Source organism: Eptatretus burgeri, chromosome 10 (assembly GCF_056783735.1).
Source record: "Eptatretus burgeri isolate ZD-2024b chromosome 10, Ebu_testis_v1, whole genome shotgun sequence".
In the NCBI taxonomy this organism is placed as follows: domain Eukaryota; kingdom Metazoa; phylum Chordata; class Myxini; order Myxiniformes; family Myxinidae; genus Eptatretus; species Eptatretus burgeri.
The window spans coordinates 69,493,914-69,513,123 of record NC_140970.1 but is presented as its reverse complement, the minus strand read 5'-3'; the positions used below and the strand labels follow the sequence as shown (position 1 = coordinate 69,513,123).

The 19,210-nt window shown below is 44.5% G+C and overlaps 1 protein-coding gene and 1 long non-coding RNA gene across 9 annotated transcripts in view; one reads left to right on the top strand and one right to left on the bottom strand.

Moving 5' to 3' along the window:
* LOC147018809 (uncharacterized) overlaps positions 1 to 9,276 on the top strand; it is a 43,007-nt gene extending 33,731 nt beyond the window's left edge. Inside the window, exon 3 of the long non-coding RNA XR_015062531.1 lies at positions 8,030 to 9,276. This is a non-coding gene — a long non-coding RNA (uncharacterized LOC147018809). The remainder of the gene's footprint in view (positions 1 to 8,029) is intronic.
* LOC147018808 (Y-box-binding protein 1-like) overlaps positions 1 to 19,210 on the bottom strand; it is a 93,645-nt gene that overhangs the window by 16,550 nt on the left and 57,885 nt on the right. The gene's annotated exons all lie outside the window — the stretch shown is intronic.

Genomic DNA, 19,210 nt, shown 5'->3' with positions numbered 1-19,210 from the left:
AATCTGATGCCATCTTTACATTCAGTGGTGAGGAACTGGGATGTGCTGGTCAATTCATACTTCAGGAGCTCGAGCATGCTGTACCCTCTTTCTCTGGCATAACCAATGTACCTAATCGTTTCTGCAGCATCTTTTTTTGCCATCGATTTCTTCGCTGTGGACGGTGTAGAAGCATGCTTCACGAAAACAGTCTTGCGGTTAGTAGGTATTGTGTCATGTAGGTGTTTCTCCTTATTCCGAAATCTGGTCTCAACAAACTCTTGATAACTCTTCTCACTAGTTTCCAGGCATTCAAGTAATCTGTCAACAACCTCCTGGGGTATATCAGCTCCAGTAGAGATGTTGTGAAGTCTGATCCCAGTGCTTAATGGATTGTTTATGGATTTTATGTCATGCAAAAGTGTCCTTGCACGTTCATTGCCAATCTTCGTAGAACTTGGATTGAACTCATGATGTTGGTTCAGTTCACTGTCGTCTTTGTCGCCCAAGTTACGCCTTTCGAGCAGCTGTGCCACATGAAGATCTTTCTCATGCTTTAAGAGATTCCATAAGGCTACTGCCTCTTTGTCTTGTCATCCCAATGATACCTCCTGCAACCGAAACTGTTAGCTGGCACTGAAACACAGATCGCAGAGCTCTCAAGCAACCAAGAAGAAGCCGATGACAGAATCATGTTCCATATGGTGTTGTGAAATGATGGTGTTGTGAAAACACAGGGTTCAATCAGTCTTGGTTGACTCACCTGACACAGATGTCTTTGTCAACCTCATCTTCCACTTCAAGAAAACCTGGCAACTACAAAAGCTGTTTGTAAAGCTTGGTAACCGGAAAAACAAGAAAACTGTACCAGTCCACCTGTGAGTTGATCAACTGGACAACAATTTGGTGTCGTGTCTCCCAGCCATTCATGCACTTCGCGGGTGTGACAGTACCAGCAAGGTGGGTCCAAAACTGTCTGGCATGAAAGCATCCATGGATCTCTCCCTACTGGAAGGGTTTGGTGTAGAGGAACTGTCACCACAGATAAGGCCAAAAAAAAAAAAGTTGCATTGGCGTAACGGGTCACTGAAAAATAGTGTAGGTCGGTCGGGATCTTTTTTTTTTTTTTTCCTAATAAATCCCTCCCAAAATCTCCCCCGGCTCGAGTACCACCCTTTTTGTTGGCGGGTTCTGTCCGAAACACTTCCGGGTTTTTGCGATCGCGATCACAATCAACAAGATACTTGAAAACGATAGCAAAACAACAAAAATAGCAATAAAATAGGGTCGGCAAAATTTTTCGATAGCAAAAAAACAAAAAAAAAAAAACGTAGGGTCGGCGGAATTTTTAGGGTCGGGCGGGTTACGCCAATGCAACATTTTTATTTTTTTTGGCCTAATGCTGAAAAATTCCTTGTGTCTGGATTAAAGACCGACTGTTCCACATTCGATGAGTATCGTTGGGAGCAGTACCACAACTCCAAGAAAGAGCTTGACTTCAACCAGCTTGTGTGCTGTTCTTCAACGCTACGAGAACACATAAAGCGAGCATATCTGCAGTGCAAGATGTGGTTACAAGCTCCAAATCCTGCAGTCACCAAACCAGATCCACGCCAGTATGGTTATAAAAGCAACAGATGTTGGAATTACACCTGTGATACTGCCAGTACTGTGCAGGCCCGATGACCTGCCCCTCCATGCAAATGTCCAACATCATGTATGAGTACCAAGACGTGCACTTGCAGAGGAATGAACATAAAATGTGTGGTGTTTTGTGGCTGTAGTAAAGGCAAAAAGTGTAGAAATCTACATAATTAAACTCTAAAATATGGACAATGTGCAAAATTACAACAGGTAATATAATAAAGGGTCAGAACTGTAGTACGTTCAATGCTGAAATCAGTTTTTGGTAAATATCTTAAAAACCATTGACTTTTGGACATGGAAATGTATTCCTGACCCCCCATAATGTGGCCATTCCAAACATTTTGAGTGGTCACACAACCTTCTAGGTCCAATGGTTCTGGAGATACAGTAATGGCGGGTGGGAGTACTTCGCTTAAAAAGGGGCATGGCCATTTCACCTATTTCGCCGTCGGTGGCAAATGTGTTACCAACCAAAAATTGTTCAATGACCTTCAATTAGATGATTTTTGAAGAGTTTAGCTCTGGACATACAAGTGCATACAAAACCACCATGAGCTACGAGAGTAAGAGAGGTGTGAGAGGAAAGGGAGGGGAGAGTGTGTGGAGGGGGAGAAAGGGGGAGAGGGGAGGGGGTAGAATTGAGGAGATATCTAGGGGGAGGGGGTATAACAATTCCTATGTTGCTGGATTATGCAGATTAAATTTAAAGTGCATTAGTTGGGAGTGGGTGTGGGTTAAGGTTTCTTATTTTGAAGAGTATATACCTCATGGATGCCCCCAAAGGGTGTAATCTAGGGGTTTTGTCAACTGGAAAGGGTCTAATGTCTGAATATACAAGATTTTCAGGGATGATGAATGGGAGATTAGTATTCCTCAATTCCTTCATATGTTCTGTTGAGCCATGTTCATGATATGTTGTCTTTATCACTGCTGAGACCACGTTCATTGTTTAAAGGAAACCTTGCAGAGATACTAAATTGGTGTCATTTAACCCTCTGACTTGTGTCCACAATACTGTTTTGCCCCTAATTTTGCATCTCATGATGGACATGTTAAAGTTCATGATTCTACATTTTTTTCAACTATCAACATACATATACTGGTTCGAAAGATGTAGAATCTGAAATACTGTACTGCTTCCATTTGAACATGTAAAAACAAAATCCCCCCCCCCAAAAAAAATCGACTTATCTACCCCATTCATTAAGCAGTATATTACCAGAAACCCAACTCTTTGTTTTGGGCCTTATTAATGAATAAATAACAGTGGCAATGATTTAGAAAAGTATATACTGGACAGTAAAAATCACCATCCTCCTTCACGTTCCTCGAATTCCAGCTGCCTGCCTATTTCAACAATGTTTTCAATAACATCTTGAATCGCCTCCTCTTCAATCCTCCTTTTGGAGGGAGGAACACAACCAGGCCAGAGTTTCCTCCACAAAGTGTTTGAGGTTTGCAGATGTAACTTCCTTCCAAGACTCGTTGAAGTTCTTGATAGCATTAAATATATTGCTGTGCCCCTTCCAGAACTCTTTAACGTTTAAAAATATTCAATTTAATTTGAAGGGAAATGCTTCATTTCATTTTCTTGGGCTGCGACATTTCTAACTTTCAGGCACAAATGAAATGGCAATAAAAAAATTATATTGTTATGGATTTCAGAATCATATCACACTCATGCACACAACATCCAGGTCCTGTTATTTCCATAAATGCATGTTCAGAATAGACCTATCCCCTTGTCTGGTGGGATTCTAACTCTGATGCATTGGAGAAGGGTGGAGAACACATTCCCTTTATATCAGGGCACATTGGTTTGGAAATGGACGATTTATTTACACTCTGGACTTGGAGGACATTTGATGAAACACACCACAAACTTTTTCTGGACAGTGATTCTGACGATCAGACATGGCTGTGGATCATTTACCTCAGGCATCCACCTTTTTCCATCGACGCCCCGTTCGACAGCTCCATGGACGCTGGCTGGCTCCTACTTGTGTCGGGCCAAATGGAGGCTGGTCATCGTCGACGTTTTGTGAGTGCCCCACGTTTTCGCTCGGCAATTCCGGCAAATAGCCGCCCTCTGGCACCTGTCCAGTGCCCTGAACGTGACGTCGTAAGCAAGGCCGGTGTTAATTGGGAGTTGTCTTGTTCGATGGTGAGGAAGGAATGATCGTGAAAATTGACGGTTGAAGGTCACGTGCAGCGATGCGCCAATAGACAACTGGATTTGGCTGGTCTGCTTGAGGCTCCGCCCACACTGGTCACCTATAAAAGGATGATTGGTGTTTGTGGTTGTTTAAGGCCGTCACACCTTGACGTTTCAGCCAGCGTATGCCGACGTAGGAAAAATTTGTCTAAAACGCTGGCGTACATCAAATACTATACGTTATGGGTAAGTTTGGTATACGTTAAGAGCATGCTGAAGCACGCTGGCATACGTCATCGTACGCCGAGCTCGTCAACAAGTTTTAAGCATGCTCAAAATTTCGACGTATGCCAGCGTACGACTCACATGTTCTCCATACGCTGGCCATAAATTGTAGGCATGTTATGCGATCGTTGACACACGTCGAAACGCGATACTTGTAAGTTACTCATAAGTCGAAACACGTCGAGGTAATGTTTAGCGTACCCGAAACTTATTTAGAACCTATGAGTAACGTGTTGTAGGCACGTTACTTGTAAGGTACTCATAAGTCGAAACACGTCAAGGTAATGGTTAGTGTCAGTGTTCCAGACTTTTTTTTTTCTTTCTTCGGTATGACTGTGATGTTGACACTTCGATTTCTCGTGTGGTTATAATATAATATAAATAATAGGCTGCCGCTCAACGATTTAAATCATAACCGCTCTAGAAATCGAAGTGTCAACATCACAGTCATGCCAAAGAAGAAAAAAAACCCCAAAAAACAGGTAGTTTGGAACACTGACGCTAACCATTACCTCGACGCGTTTCGACTTAGTCACGTACAAGTAACGCGTGTCGACGTGTGTCAACGATCGCGTAACGTGCCTACAACTTATGGCCAGCGTATGCGGAACGTGTGTCATACGCAGAGTACGTTGAGAAATTTTCAACATGCTGAAAATTGACGTACTCGGCGTATGACGATGTATGCCAGCGTACTACGACGTATGCCAGTGTGCTCTTAACGTATACAAAACTTACCCATAACGTATTTGACGCGTGCCAGTTTGGTTCAGCAAATTTTTCATACGTTGGCATACGCTGGCTAAAACGTCAAGGTGTGACAGCAGCTTGACACTTCGACGTCTAGTGCGGTTAAGATTTGAATCGTCGAGCCGCAGCCTATGAATAGCCGACGCCACGTGATCGTCGGCGATACGCTGCCACGTGCTATGCATAAGTTAGACTATCGTTGGGCATAGGTTGTGAACGCCGACAACATGCTCATTATCAGCATTCGTTGGTATAAGTTATCTATACGTGATTGAAACGTTCTGTGTACATTACTAATACGTTATGCATACGTCCAACACGTTATTATATGCCCAAAACTTAAAAAAAACATCACTACTTCAGCGTACGCCAGCGTTTTACATACATTTTGAGACCTTGCCATACGCTGGCGAAAATGTCAAGGTGTGACAGCCCCTTAACAAATGTTGATCAGGGTTACAGTCCTGTACTCGGGGGGGGGGGGTGGGGGGTTTCATCCAATTGTGTGTTGCTGGGAAGTTGTACTCCATGCGATTTTTCTCTCGTTAGCCAGCGTCCACTCACTATCGCTCAGCCGTAATCAGAGTGTGTGCTGAGAGCACGAAACTTGGTTAATTTAGTCAGCTCCTCAAGTAAGCCAAGTTAGATGGACAACCCTGTTGGAGTTGATGGTTCATCGACGTTCGCGGTTATTTCGCAACCCGCCGGACCATGGAATTTTCCGTGGAACGTCAGCCGAAAGGACCGGGGGTTCAGAAGGAACCCAAGGGCTTCCTCTTCTGGTGAACCTCAAACCCCCCAGTCCACAACATATATAGAAATATATATATATACATATACATATATATATATATATATATACATACACACACACATATATAGTTTTGGAAAACTTACCCCAGGGGGAGATCAGACAGAGACATAGGTGACCCAAGGATTAGTTATTTCATTAGTCTTTGTATCACTCATCCTTGGTCTCTTGTTCAAGGGTTCTTTGGGGGGCATGCGTTGGCTTGGTTGTATGTGTCATGTCTCCCCACTTCTCCTCTGTTATGTTCCCTCTCCTTCACATTGGTTGCTTCCCCCCATCTTTCTCAATCCACCAATTACCACCTCCCCTTCTCCAAACATCCCTTCAACAATCCTTCCTTTTCTCCATCGCTCCATTACCCCCAACCCCCCACTCCCTTCGACAATCCCTCATTCACCCCATCAGCCTTACCTTCAATGCCGCAGCTGTTCGGTCATCCCCTGGCCTGGTGGAATCCCTGTCAGTTTTCGCTCCATTCTTACATGCCCGTTCATGGCTGGCAAGGTGCGGTGCTTCTTGCAGGCATGGTGCAGTGCAGAACTGTACAAATGAACGCTTGCGCGTGAGGGAGGGGTGGGGGCTTCCATTGCGGTCTTGGGCACGTGACGGGAGGGGCGAGGGCTGTGCCAAAAATTTCCTCAGGACGACGTGGACCCACCCCCATTGGTTGTGGACCAATGAGACTTGGAGAGAGAAGGGGGGAACAAAAAAAAGAGCGCGCGATGTAAAGGTGAAGAAAGATGGAAGCAGACATGGAAGCGCCCCCCCCCCCATATTTCCACAGAGTTCTCAAGTTCTTCCATTACCCCCTTTTGGTGAAACTACCAAAATCAACAATTACTGACCACCTTTGGAACAAACTCCCACACCCTCTTCAATCCCACTCTTCTCTCCAGGTCTTCAAACCAGCTGTTCACCACCATCTCGCTTCCCCCATCCAAAACCACGATCTTTTCTACTCCCGTTAATCCACCCCAAACCCACCTCCTTCAAATTCCCTGCTTTCATAGTTTCATCTTGTTTACCCTGTGTACCCCACCCCATCCCTCTCCCTTCCACAGATCTCATGTCTGTTCCCCACTGTTTTGGCTTTCCCTCTCCAGTCCCTCGTCTCCTGCTCCCCGTGTTGTACGTTCTGTGTGTTAGCTCTCAATCTCTTGTGGAAGCAAGATTAAATAAGACCAATACATGTTATCATCAAGTCTCCTCTTCTGTGCCTTTTGCTTTTATGTGTGTGTGTGACTTTGGGGGAGTTTTAAAAGCTTTAAACATGGCATGTATTACTGTGGGGAGTTTTTAAATCTGTGTTTATTTTCAATCATTGTGATGGAATCTTAGTAAGAGGTATTCACATGTGAAAGGCAGACAGAAGGGATTAATAAATGACATTAAAAATCTGTTTCGTGTTGCATGCTGGTTTCACCTGGCAAGCAAGACAGGACACATCACTGTGGTCCATTGACAGCTTTCTGCCACATTCCCCTTCGGGTAATTGGGGCACGAGCATGTAAACATATACTATATATATATATATATATATATATATATATATATATATATATATATATATATATATATATATATATATATATATATATATATATATATATATATATATATATATATATATATATATATATATATATATATATGGATATGATCTACATATCCAGTAGATGGATATGTAGACCTGCGGTGAAACGAGAACCAAAAAAGGGTTCCAGGAATAAAAAAAAATATATATATATATATATATATATATATATATATATATATATATATATATATATATATATATATATATATATATATATATATATATATATTTTTTTCCTGGAACCCTTTTTTGGTTCTCGTTTCACCGCAGGTCTACATATCCATCTACTGTCGGTCCTTGCAACTCGGGTACTCACCATTCACGGTTTATAAAATGTGACCTGCTTCAACATTTGTGGCCCTGTGCTTTGCGTAGTCACGGTTTTCACGAAAGGTAGGGTGGAACTTTCACGAGCAATGCACATAACACTTCTGAAACATATCTTCTACCAGCCACATAGAGCAGCTGTATGAACGCAAAAGCATATCTTCCACAAGCCACACATAACCTGTTTCGAAATTCACAGCCCTGTGCTTCGAGTTTTCGCAAACACTGAAAACCTCTTCCACCAGCCACGCGACAAGTGAGCTGTGTGGCATGCCCCACCAGTCATGCTCTAAAGACACTCCACCACATAAAATGTAAACACCTGCCAACATCCCAACAAACAATGGGCAGGCTACTCACCCTCCCGCAGCCACCCACGTGACTACCTATGTGCAGCATGTCCTGGGTCTCAATCATTCTTCTTGTCCCTCTGCCTTGACCGACATTTTGCTTCTCACTCTGCTCATTGCCCCCCAAGTGCAAGACCAGTGCCAGAGATGTGTTGACTGCCAAGAGGCAGAATAAAGTGATGAGCCTGCATGACAAAGTGGAGCTGCTGGACTGGCTATTGAGAGGACAGAGTGTAGGCTCTGTGGACAGACTGTATGGAGTTAACAAATCCACATTTTGCTACATTGGGAAGAACAAGATGGTGATCCAAGAAAGTGTTGTGGCGAGCGATGTTCCGAGCACCAGTGGTACCTTGCATTGAAGGTTCTTCTGCTCATCAACAACTCTCCTGGCCACCTTGGGAACCTGAAAGTGGTTCACCCAAACATCAAGTGATCTTGTTGCTGCCAAACACCACCTCCCTGATACAGCCATGCTCGACAAAAGGGGTAATATGGAGTTTCAAAACGTATTATACCAGCCACACCTTTTGCTGCATTTTGGATTTGAGACTCTGACCCAGAGCTCACTGTCAGGCAGGGTTGGAAGTAGCTCAACATAGCCCACTGCATCAGCACAATCAGTGTTGCTGGACGAGGAGAGAGCCTCCACCATCAACGCCTGCTGGCACAACCTGTGGCCACAGGCAATGAAGAACCTCAGAGGCTTTCCCCCACAACATGGAGAGGCATGAAATTGTTGGGTTGACACAGGTGGTGGGAGGGGAAGGCTTTGAGGACATGGAGCCTGAGGAGTTGGATGCTCTTGGCACCTTGCATACCAAGGAGGAGGAAGCAGGCAGTTATGAGGATGAAGAAGTGTTGAGGTCCAACATCATGGTCAAGTTCCTGGGTGAGATGCTACAGGACGTGCAATTGGAGAGACTGTGAGATGCTGATCCCGTCATGGAGCACAACCTCAAATTCACGAGAGGGTTGGATGACGGGATGCTCCCATACAAGAAGCTACATCGAAATCTGCGGCAATCTGTTAGGCAACTCTCGATCACCAATTTTTTATGCCCTGGTCCGTCCACCTCAGGAGCACCAGCACCCTTCTCCTGCATCTCCTCCAGTGAGCGACTCATCAGGACCCTCACTTGCTTCAGCGTCCTCACCTACATTCCTTTTGGTGCAAGAATCATCAGCATCCTCACCTATTTGGTCTTCAGATGACTCGACAAAGTTCATTGGATTTTAAATAATCATTAACATTTGAAAAGTTGCATTTGTGCAAATAAATGTTTGAAACAGGACCTCCTGCTGTTTTTCTTTTATGGTACAGTTGGTAAACTACTTGAAAAACTGTAATCCCATTTCTTCAATAAACATTGGAAACTGTACCTGGTGTTTTTTTTTATGCCTCCGCTGACTAAGTCGCCGGAGGAATGTTTTCGGGTTGTGCGTCCGTGCTAATTTTCTTTTTTTTTTTTCTACAACCGCTTATCCAATTAACAATTCACCATCGGTGTGACCAGTGTAGAATGTTTTAATGATAATTATGACATCATATGGTATGGCAGCCATGTTGGAAAAAACAAACAAAAACTATCTGATCAACGCGAAACTCCAAAGACTCGATCGGACACTCATGCTAAAATCGATTTGACGAGGACATTGTGGGTGAGATGTCCGATCGAAGCAAGGTGACACTTTTTTTTTTTCTTCTTTTTTCACATAACCTTCAAAAATCTTCTTAAACGGCTGAACAGATCGAGGCGAAACTTGACAGGTATGATCGCTTATCCATGAGAAACAAAGTTGTCCACCAATAAAGTCATAGGTCACATGGTTTGGCAGCCATGATTTCTTTTGAAGAATAAACCTTTAAAAACCTCGAGAACGGCTTGACAGATCAAGAGAAAACTTCACCCACATGTTCCCCAATCTATGGGGATACCAGGGTGTTCACAAATGATTAATAGGACACAGGGTCTGGCAGCCATATTGGATTCAACAAATCTTCATTCTTTCTCTTGAACCGCATCATTAATCGACTGTCAAACTTCACAGTTGTGATCTAGTAGTCATGGGGAAGATACGTTTTTAATTTCAACCTGTTCGGACACATCGTCTGGCAGCTAGAATGATTGAATGTTTTGAATCTGGGTTCAGGCATTTAAATCAAACTTTGTACACCTATGTATAACGATGTAATAATGGGCGGGGGCATATCTGTCAACATTGCACCGTCGAAGAGTGCCATTCCAGTTTTATTTGAAAGCATTTTTTTTCTGAAACTAATCACATGTTAGTTGCGCAAAAGGTAAAGAAAGGCGATGATGTTGGGTGAAAATAATCGAGTGGTAAGATTGGTTGGCTCAAGGAGAAAATGTGGCATCTGTGCGTTCCACCATTACCGGGCTCCATGATTATAGGTGGAACCTTACACACATAAACCTTCATTTTTCCAACTCCGTATTCAAACCTTATTGCCAAACCCTTAATTTCTGACACTCAGATACAAGCCCCCTTCTCAAAACATTCTCATGTACAGCTCATGAAACAAATCAAGGTGAAGGGATTTATGATTGAGCATGTTTTTAACACTGAGACAGGATAATTTTGGAGGACTATGAATGCCACCTCATACCTTGCTGTCAAATCAGGGAAGATCGTAGTTCAAGGTAAGGCAATTTAAGGATAATGTTCCACTTCTCCATTGTGGGTTGGGGCAATGCTGCAGAAACCTTCAACATAAAGCCAATTGCTGCTTTTCCGTTTACAGAATCTCCTTCCCAGCTCATCTCTCTTACAGCATCATCCTGAGCAAAGTCTTGTTTTACATTTACGGCGGTGTACAGTGCAAGTACGTAATATGTTTACTCACCCACCTCGCAGTTTTGTAATAAATTTAAAGGGTAAAAACTCGTTTTTGTTTAACTTGCACCGTATTTATTGTACTAGAAAAGTACCCGCCCAACGGGCGATCTTGTTCTAAACATGCAACACGTTCTTCTGATGCATACCTTTATTTGGGAAGTGTGTAGGTAACAAAACAAAACAAAAAACCCCCGGGTTACGTGCATGAAGCAAAACCACACCCATGGCTTACAATTCAACACCTCACTGCACTGAAAAGCATGGGGATATGAATACAGTACTGTACTGTAAATAGTAGAAACTTGTAATACCCTCCCCCACCTAAAGGCAGCGCTCCACAATACACATTTAACATGGAGAATTTGTGCCGGCACCCACAAAAGATCACCCGCAAAGATAAAAGCACCCCTATACATGAATTGGGGTCATGCTGATCCGATGTCGCAAGTCTGGATGAAATCAGCCCAGAACTGTAGGAGTAGTACGACAAACACTGGTCCATGAATTATAGTAAGGATATATTTATGTGTTCATTACGTCTGCCACCGCAGGTGGAAGGTGGTTATGTTTTCACACCTGTGTTTGTCTGTGAGCAGGACATCTTAAAAAGTTGTGGACGGATTTAGACAAAACTTGGTGGACACATTGGGTGTGCGACAAAGATGAATCGATTTGATTTTGGTGAATATCCGAATCCTGATCCAGATACGAGATTTATTTAATTCATAAAGTGATTCTTCACCATTGAGAGATGGGGCTAAAAACGATTTATTTATTGGGCCTGATACGTTCTTTTGGATCAGGTATTGCACAGCAGAGGTATGCGCTTTACCGAGAGCCCTTCTAGTTTCAATTGTAATGCATTTAATTCTGGCTTCCGCCGATCTTCCTCCATTTTCGATGCCCAGGAACTGAACCTCTCTCTTCCCATTGACCCTTGGTTTACACGATCATAGTGTTAACTCTCAGGGAATTTTCCAGGAACCTAACCCCCATTATATTGGGGGGTTCACTGTCTATATAAAATTTGCAAAGTTATCCAAGTACTGAGCGGATCTGGGAGCTGGAAATTTTTTTCCCCAAAATTAACGATTTGGTTCCGAATAGAGTTTTGCCACCGAGTCTCAGTACTAATCAAAATCAGATTAATTTCCTTTTGGTTCTGGTTTCAGACGGTTTCTCCAACTCCTATGAGATCTTCTTTAAAAGCTAAGGTTACTGTACCAGATCTGTCCTGTACAACTGTTTTCATTTGTGCCCTTTAATGTTCATATATCAGGGATTCTGTTGTTGCTTATCCTGTAGAATTAATTTTGAGCGTACAAGCCTAAGCGAGGCCGTAATGTTCATACAACAGGGATTCTGTCATATTTATTTTGAGTGAACAGCCTCAGCTCGGCTGTGTACTCAAGTTTTCACATTCTTACTTCCTTCTCCAGTTACCCTTGCCAAAGGGGGAGGGTATTGCAATTGAGTGTTTATTTGTCTGTCAGTCTTTCTACAATGTGCTGACGTAGGCCACAAACGCCACCGGATGGTAGCCACTATTACACGTTTTCTTTTTCAACCGTGTACCTCGTTAAAGTATGTACAATTATAATGTGAATGTGTAAAAACTCTAAAAAACATCCACTCATATGTCAGCAAAATATATGTACCTATAAAATACATACGATTGGAGCGTGAATCTATAATCTATCTATAATTCCAGGTGTGTGTGTGTATGTGAATGTGTAACCGCTGTTTCTCGACAACCACTGGTCCGATCTAATTGAAACTTGCCAGGTATATTGCTGGGGACCAGAGTATGTGCCTTTTCAAGGTTTGATATTAATCGGACAAGTGCTTCCCAAGTTATGGCCATTTATTTACCAACCAATGACAAGACACGTTGCTGTGTAGACGTGGCCGATGGGGAAGAGATTCTCAGCCACGTTCCCCATTACGGGTTACAATGTACGGACTTCCGGATAGTGATGACTTGCTGTGTTCTAATAATTTCTCGATTTCTTATGCGCATTTCTAAACACAATGCCCCAATCCAGTTGTCGTTTACGAGAGCGAAGGAACGGTCTGTGTGGTTTTGAAAGTTTTTTTTGTTTGTTTTTTGTTTTGTGCACGTACTGCAATTTTTTTCTTTTTATTTTTTCTCTTCTCTTCTGTGTTTTTCCTTGCGATGACATTGCGAAAAGGTAAAATACGTTAGCGCCAATTGAATAATTGGCCATTAAAACTAAATTGCGAATAATCGTAACTGCGATATGCGAACTTCCGGACAGTGAGGACTTACTGTATTCATTATCGATTTATCGACTTACTGTATTCTTTCTTTCTCGATTTTCTTAAACACAATGCCCCAATCCAGTCATCGTTTATGACAGCGAAGGAACGAAGCTGCGCGTCGTGCACACGCAATGGAAACTGATGAAGAATGAACTGCTCGCTTGGCAAACACTGAGCACGTGGACAAGGCGTCGTGCAGCTGAAACGGCCACATACTAGTAATAATAATAATAATAATAATAATAATAATAATAATTAAAACTGGTAAACCAGTAATCCCGGGCTTCAAGGCGTGCCTCCATTTTAACAAATTTCAACACCATCACCCTGTCACATGATATGGGTTTTCCGAGTTAGAAAGTTAGTTCAAGTCTGCAATGTGGCCCAGCTACGGGGTCCCTCAAGTTATATCAATGAAGGATTGAAAAGCCCATAGCAATACATGATAGAGAAAGAAACTTCACATTGGACAAATCTAGGCTGGACAAATTTTCAAGTCCCCAAAAAAGTCCAATAACTCCACATTTGCATATTAATGTAAATGGCGAACTTGTAGAACGTGAAAATATCTTCCAGAATGTGTGGTCACTTTTTGTCTATCTTCTTTGGTTTTCATTTTACGACATGTCAAAAATGGGTGATTTTCAACTTTGGGGGGCTCTGAGGCCTCACTGGGGTAAAATACAGACATAGCGTAAACATATTTGGAATCCCCTCTTCAAGGCCTATCAGAATCTGTCATTAAATATTTTCAACTCTCATTTGCATATTTGGCATATTTAATGAGGCGAATCGGCATCATTTTAATCATATAAATTATGCAACGATTTCGACGAAATTAACAACTTAACATTGCAATGGAACCTTGCAAATGTGTGCAAAAGTTTGAGGCTGTCGTGTTACCCCTTCTGGAGAAGAAGATGTTTTTAGGTTTTGGAGAAAATCCAATATGGCCACCATACCACGTGACCTAAGTCATCAAAATTTTAAAAGTATAAACTTCAGGTGGAGAGTTATTAAATGGATAAGTTTCATTGAATTTCATCCAAGCGTTGTTTTTATTTTATGACATTTCAAAAATTGGTCATTTTCAACTTTGGGGGGCTCTGGGGGCTCACTGGGGTCAAATACAGACATAGTATAAATATATTGGGAGTCCCCTGTTTATGTGCTATCTAAATTTGTCATTAAATTTTTTCAACTCTCATTTGCATATTTTGCATATTTAATGAGGCAAATCGGCATCATTTTAAATCATATTAATTATGTAACGATTTCGAAGAAATTAACAAATTCACATTAACATCGAACTTAGCAAATGTGTGCAAAAGATTGAGGCTGTCAGATTATCCCTTCTGGAGAAGATGTTTTTAGGTTTTGGATAAAATCCAATATGGCCGCCAGACCACGTGACCTACGTCATCAAAATTTTTAAAGTATAAACTTCAGGTGGAGAGTAATTAAATTGATAAGTTTCATTGAATTTACTCCAAGCGTTGTTTTCATTTTATGACATTTCAAAAATGGGTCATTTTCAACTTTGGGGGGTGTGGTGTAGTCTGCGGGCCTACAGGGAGGGGCATGATGATGATGCATGATGGGCGTGATGATTGGAGGAGTGGTCGTGGTGGTTATCGTATCTGCAAGGGATATAGGGTGTGCGCGCCGTCTGAGGAGTCGTAGTAATACTGGAGTCGCCTGGCTCGTGAGTGTGCCGAATACGGAATAAAAGGGGAGCCGCCGGGCAGAGTACGCCCGCGCTCGCACTGGTACAACACGGCCCGGCTCGACTGTCCTTCCGCTCGTGTCTGCCTGCTAAGCATCTCCCATTTCAGTACAGTCCAGTTGGCGAACGAGGATCTTCGGATCGGCGTGTGTAAGGGCGGCAAATGACCCGTGCGGTTCCAAGCTACGGAGCCAAAGGTCTCGCCAGCGCGAACATGGCAGAGGGTCGGTGCATGGCAAACGTACGCGTGCCCGCCTTCGTCGGAATCGACTTCGGCCACGTCGAGTGGGCAACGTTCGTTCGTTTGGTTCATTTTCCTGTTCGTTTTGTCGAGGACACGCGTTTCGGCTCGAACGCGACGTGGGACGTCGCGCAAGCTCTGGAGAATGTCCGAGGTCTCGATGGTCGGGGCACAGCAGATGGTCTAGGGGTCATCGCGATGGGCCAGGCACGCACGGCCATGCGCACGGTCTGCGGCGCGGGTCGTGGGCGAGCGTGGCAATGCAATCACTCGGACGGCGGTCTGAGCTCTCGAGGTCATCTACGGTGTGTGGGCCGAGGGTCATCGCCCATTGTTACGGTCATAGATGGCGGTGTGCGAGGCGATCCTTCCGTCCCAGGTCGAAACCTGCTTGCAATTGATCCGGAGATGACAATATCAGTGGCGGGGGGGGGGGGAAGTGAGCGAGGCACGGATCGGGTGTCGAATTGAGTCCACTCGTGCTGGCCGCGCATCGCATTCGGCTGTGCCGTGCAAATTCACGACAGAGGAGCGTCCGGCACGGTTCAGAGATCGTTTTATTTCTGGTCTGCGAGCAGCCATCCTACGGTTGACCGACATCACATTCGACTCGGCGGTCGCGACTGCTTCATCTGTCAAGCAGACACTCACGGATGTCCGCGCCATTGCTGGCCAGGACGTAATGAGTAGCTCCAGCTGGAGCATGGCAGCTAATCCCGAGGGCCACGCGGTGACCGCGCAAGTGCCGCAGGTCGCGCAGCCCAGAGTCCGCGCGATGGCACAAGTGCCGCAGGGTGCTCGCGCGCCTAGCGGTGCGGGACGAGGGCGCGCACCGCAGCACGGTCGCACCGGGAGCGAAGGGGCACCGCAGCAGGACCCCAGTGACCTGGAGATCAGCCTGCAGCCGGGGCATGACGATGCCGGCGAGCCGGAGCAGGAGCCGGACCCTTTTGGGTCGGAACGGGTTCCGGTTCGTACCTCCAGATGTGCCAGTGCTCTCTTCGAGACCTTCGTCGAGTACCGAGGGCGAGGCTCTGGCGGTGGGGGCCGCGTCGATGCAGCGGGAGCGACCGTTCGTTGCTGCCTGCGGCGGTGATGTGCGCTCCAGGAGCGGCGAGAGCCGTATCAGCTCTCGCGATGAGTTCCCGCGCTTCGGCAGGGTTCGTGAGGCAATGCGCGTCAGTGTTGTTCAGGCAGCTTCAACAGGTGGCGGTGAGCCCGTGGCGTTAAAGGGAGTCGCGAGTCGCAACATCAAGTCGACAACCAAGAAACGGACTCGTGATGTGGGTTGTGGGTTGTTGTTCAGGGCATATATGTTTTTCCTTGCTCTAGTGATGCGGTTTAACGTTGTTGAAATAAATGCCAGCAGTTCTCGTGTGAAAGTGGATTTGGCGGGGATCAGTCAATGGAGTTGGTGTTATGATCAATGTGATGTGGGGGCGAATAAAGAAGGTTTATTGGCCTCCAGTTGCCCCAGGCCGCAGGTAATTGCTTTGTCATGTGCTGGGATTTTATCAAAAAAGCGCGCTGTACGGAAAAATGAGTTTGCAATACTTCGAATAATGTTCGTAGTGATTTATAACGAGCCTATGATTGCAGTGTGGTTTAAGTGGAGTTGCTCCCGTCTAGCGGCCGTGTGGGTCTCGGAGGTCGACTCAGGACCAAGATTGGTGCCCTGGTCGGCGTTACCCCCACCTCTGGTTGCGAGCGCAGCTCTCTGTGTTCGCTCAAGGCCGTTTGGACGGGCGTTGGCGTCTCAACTGATTGTGGTGCGTGAGTTGTTTTGGAGCATTAAATGCATACAGCCAGCGGCGCTGTTCAGCGCCCCCGGCCAAGGTCGATCAAGGCTGGCGCCACGGCTTCCAGACTGCGGGCTTCCGGCCTCGGAATGTTTATCTACGTCGGGTCTGCCTGGGGGGAGTGGGCCGGAGGCGTTTGATGGTGCCGGGGGAGGTTGGCTCGAAAGGTCGTCACGACCTTGGCGAGGGCCATGTCAGCATGGGCCGCCTGGGGGCGTTTTTGCTGCGTAGTGCTGCTGTGCTTCTCATTTTGCTGCTTCATATCGGTAACGCGGTCAGAATTTGGTGGGTGCTTTGTGCACCTCCGTCTTTGGAACCTGGCCTTTGCTGCTCCACTCGCTCGCATCGACACATTATATGATGTGGTGTGCTATTATACTTCAGTATTGGTCATTTTATTTTCATGATTATTATACCGAAGTCCTTATAATGCTTCTTATATTGGTGGTTATTTAATAATCATACTTTTAGGAGGGAGGAGTGTGGTGTAGTCTGCGGGCCTACGGGGAGGGGCATGATGATGATGCATGATGGGCGTGATTGGAGGAGTGGTCGTGGTGGTTATCGTATCTGCAAGGGATATAGGGTGTGCGCGCCGTCTGAGGCGTCGTAGTAATACTGGAGTCGCCCGGCTCGTGAGTGTGCCGAATAAGGAATAAAGGGGAGCCGCCGGGCAGAGTACGCCCGCGCTCGCACTGGTACAACACGGCCCGGCTCGACTGTCCTTCCGCTCGTGTCTGCCTGCTAAGCATCTCCCATTTCAGTACACTACAGGGGGCGCTGGGGGCTCACTGGGGTCAAATACAGACATTGTATAAATATATTGGGAGTCCCCTGTTTATGTACTATCTAAATCTGTCATTAAATTTTTTCAACTCTCATTTGCATATTTTGCATATTTAATGAGGCGAATCGGCATCATTTAAAATCATATAAATTAAATAACGATTTCAACCAAATTAACAACTTTACATTCCCAAGCAACTTAGCAAATGTGTGCAAAAGATTGAGGCTGTCTGATTATCCCTTCTGGAGAAGATGTTTTTAGGTTTTGGATAAAATCCAATATGGCCGCCATACCACGTGACCTACGTCATCAAATGTTTCATAGTATAAACTTCAGGTGGTGAGTAATAATCCTGTTAAGTTTCATTGAATTTCATCCGACAGTTTTCCCTCCAGATCCGCCACAAAATCGGTCAGTAGAACATAAAAACGCCGTTAATAATAACAACAACTAGAACTGCCACTTTATAACTGCTGGCAGTGATGACCGGGTACCCAGTCCGTCCGCCTTTGACACAACTGATACAACATGAGACTTAAATCAAAGTCGCAAAGTTTCGCATTCATCGGATAAGCGGTGCCAGAGAAAACATTATTTAATGGTGATACAAACACAGGCCTGCTTCGAGACGGCGCGGAACAGACGAGTTACGAACCGGGCAGCACAAAGCGTTCAATTTCCTTATTACTGGCGAACAGATTCAAATAATTAAATAATTCTGGCTGCCAAACCGCGTGACCGATCAGGTTGAAATTTTAAGCGTTTGTTTCGCATGTCGGCTAAATTACAAATGCGAAGTTTCGTATATATATAGAAGCAGCGGTTCCAGAGTAAACATTAATTAATATTTATCCTTCAATCCAAGATGGCGGCCAAACCATGTGACTTGTGATGTCATAATTTTCACCACATGTGCAAACACGATCGCAGACGATAAGTGCAAATTTTCGCTTCGCTAGGTTAAGCAGTTCCAGAGAAAACATTATTTAATATTTTTCTTAAAACCAACATGGCTGCCAAACCCTGGACCCGATCCCGTTGAAATTTCAAACCCTCATTCCGCATGACTGTTCCACCATAAAGGTGATGTTTCACATTTATTGATGCAGTAGTTCCAGAGTAAACATTAATTAATATTTTTCCTTCAATCCACTATGGCTGCCAAACGTTGCGTCGTACCTCAAAAGGGGGTGAGAACTTTTTATTCGTCATGGAGAGGCGGTCATAGTGGTGGAGTTTCGCCTGGATCTGTTCAGTCCTTTCAGAGAAAAAGACGTTTAAAGATATTATTTTTTAATCCAAGATGGCTGATGAACCATGTGACCTATGACATCACAAATTTATATTCTGCTTCCAACTGGGTACTGGAACACGTTTGTGAAGTTTCGTGTTAATCGGTAAAGGTGCGTTTTTCTATCCAAGATGGCTGCCAAACCATGAAACGTGTGATGTCATAATTTTTACCATGCGTGCATACACGATGGTAGATGATAATTACAAATTTTCGATTCGTTTGGTTCAGTGGTTCCAGAGAAAACATTATTTAATATTTTTCTTAAATCCAAGATGGCGGCCAAACCGTCTAACGTATCAATTCGAAATTAACAAACT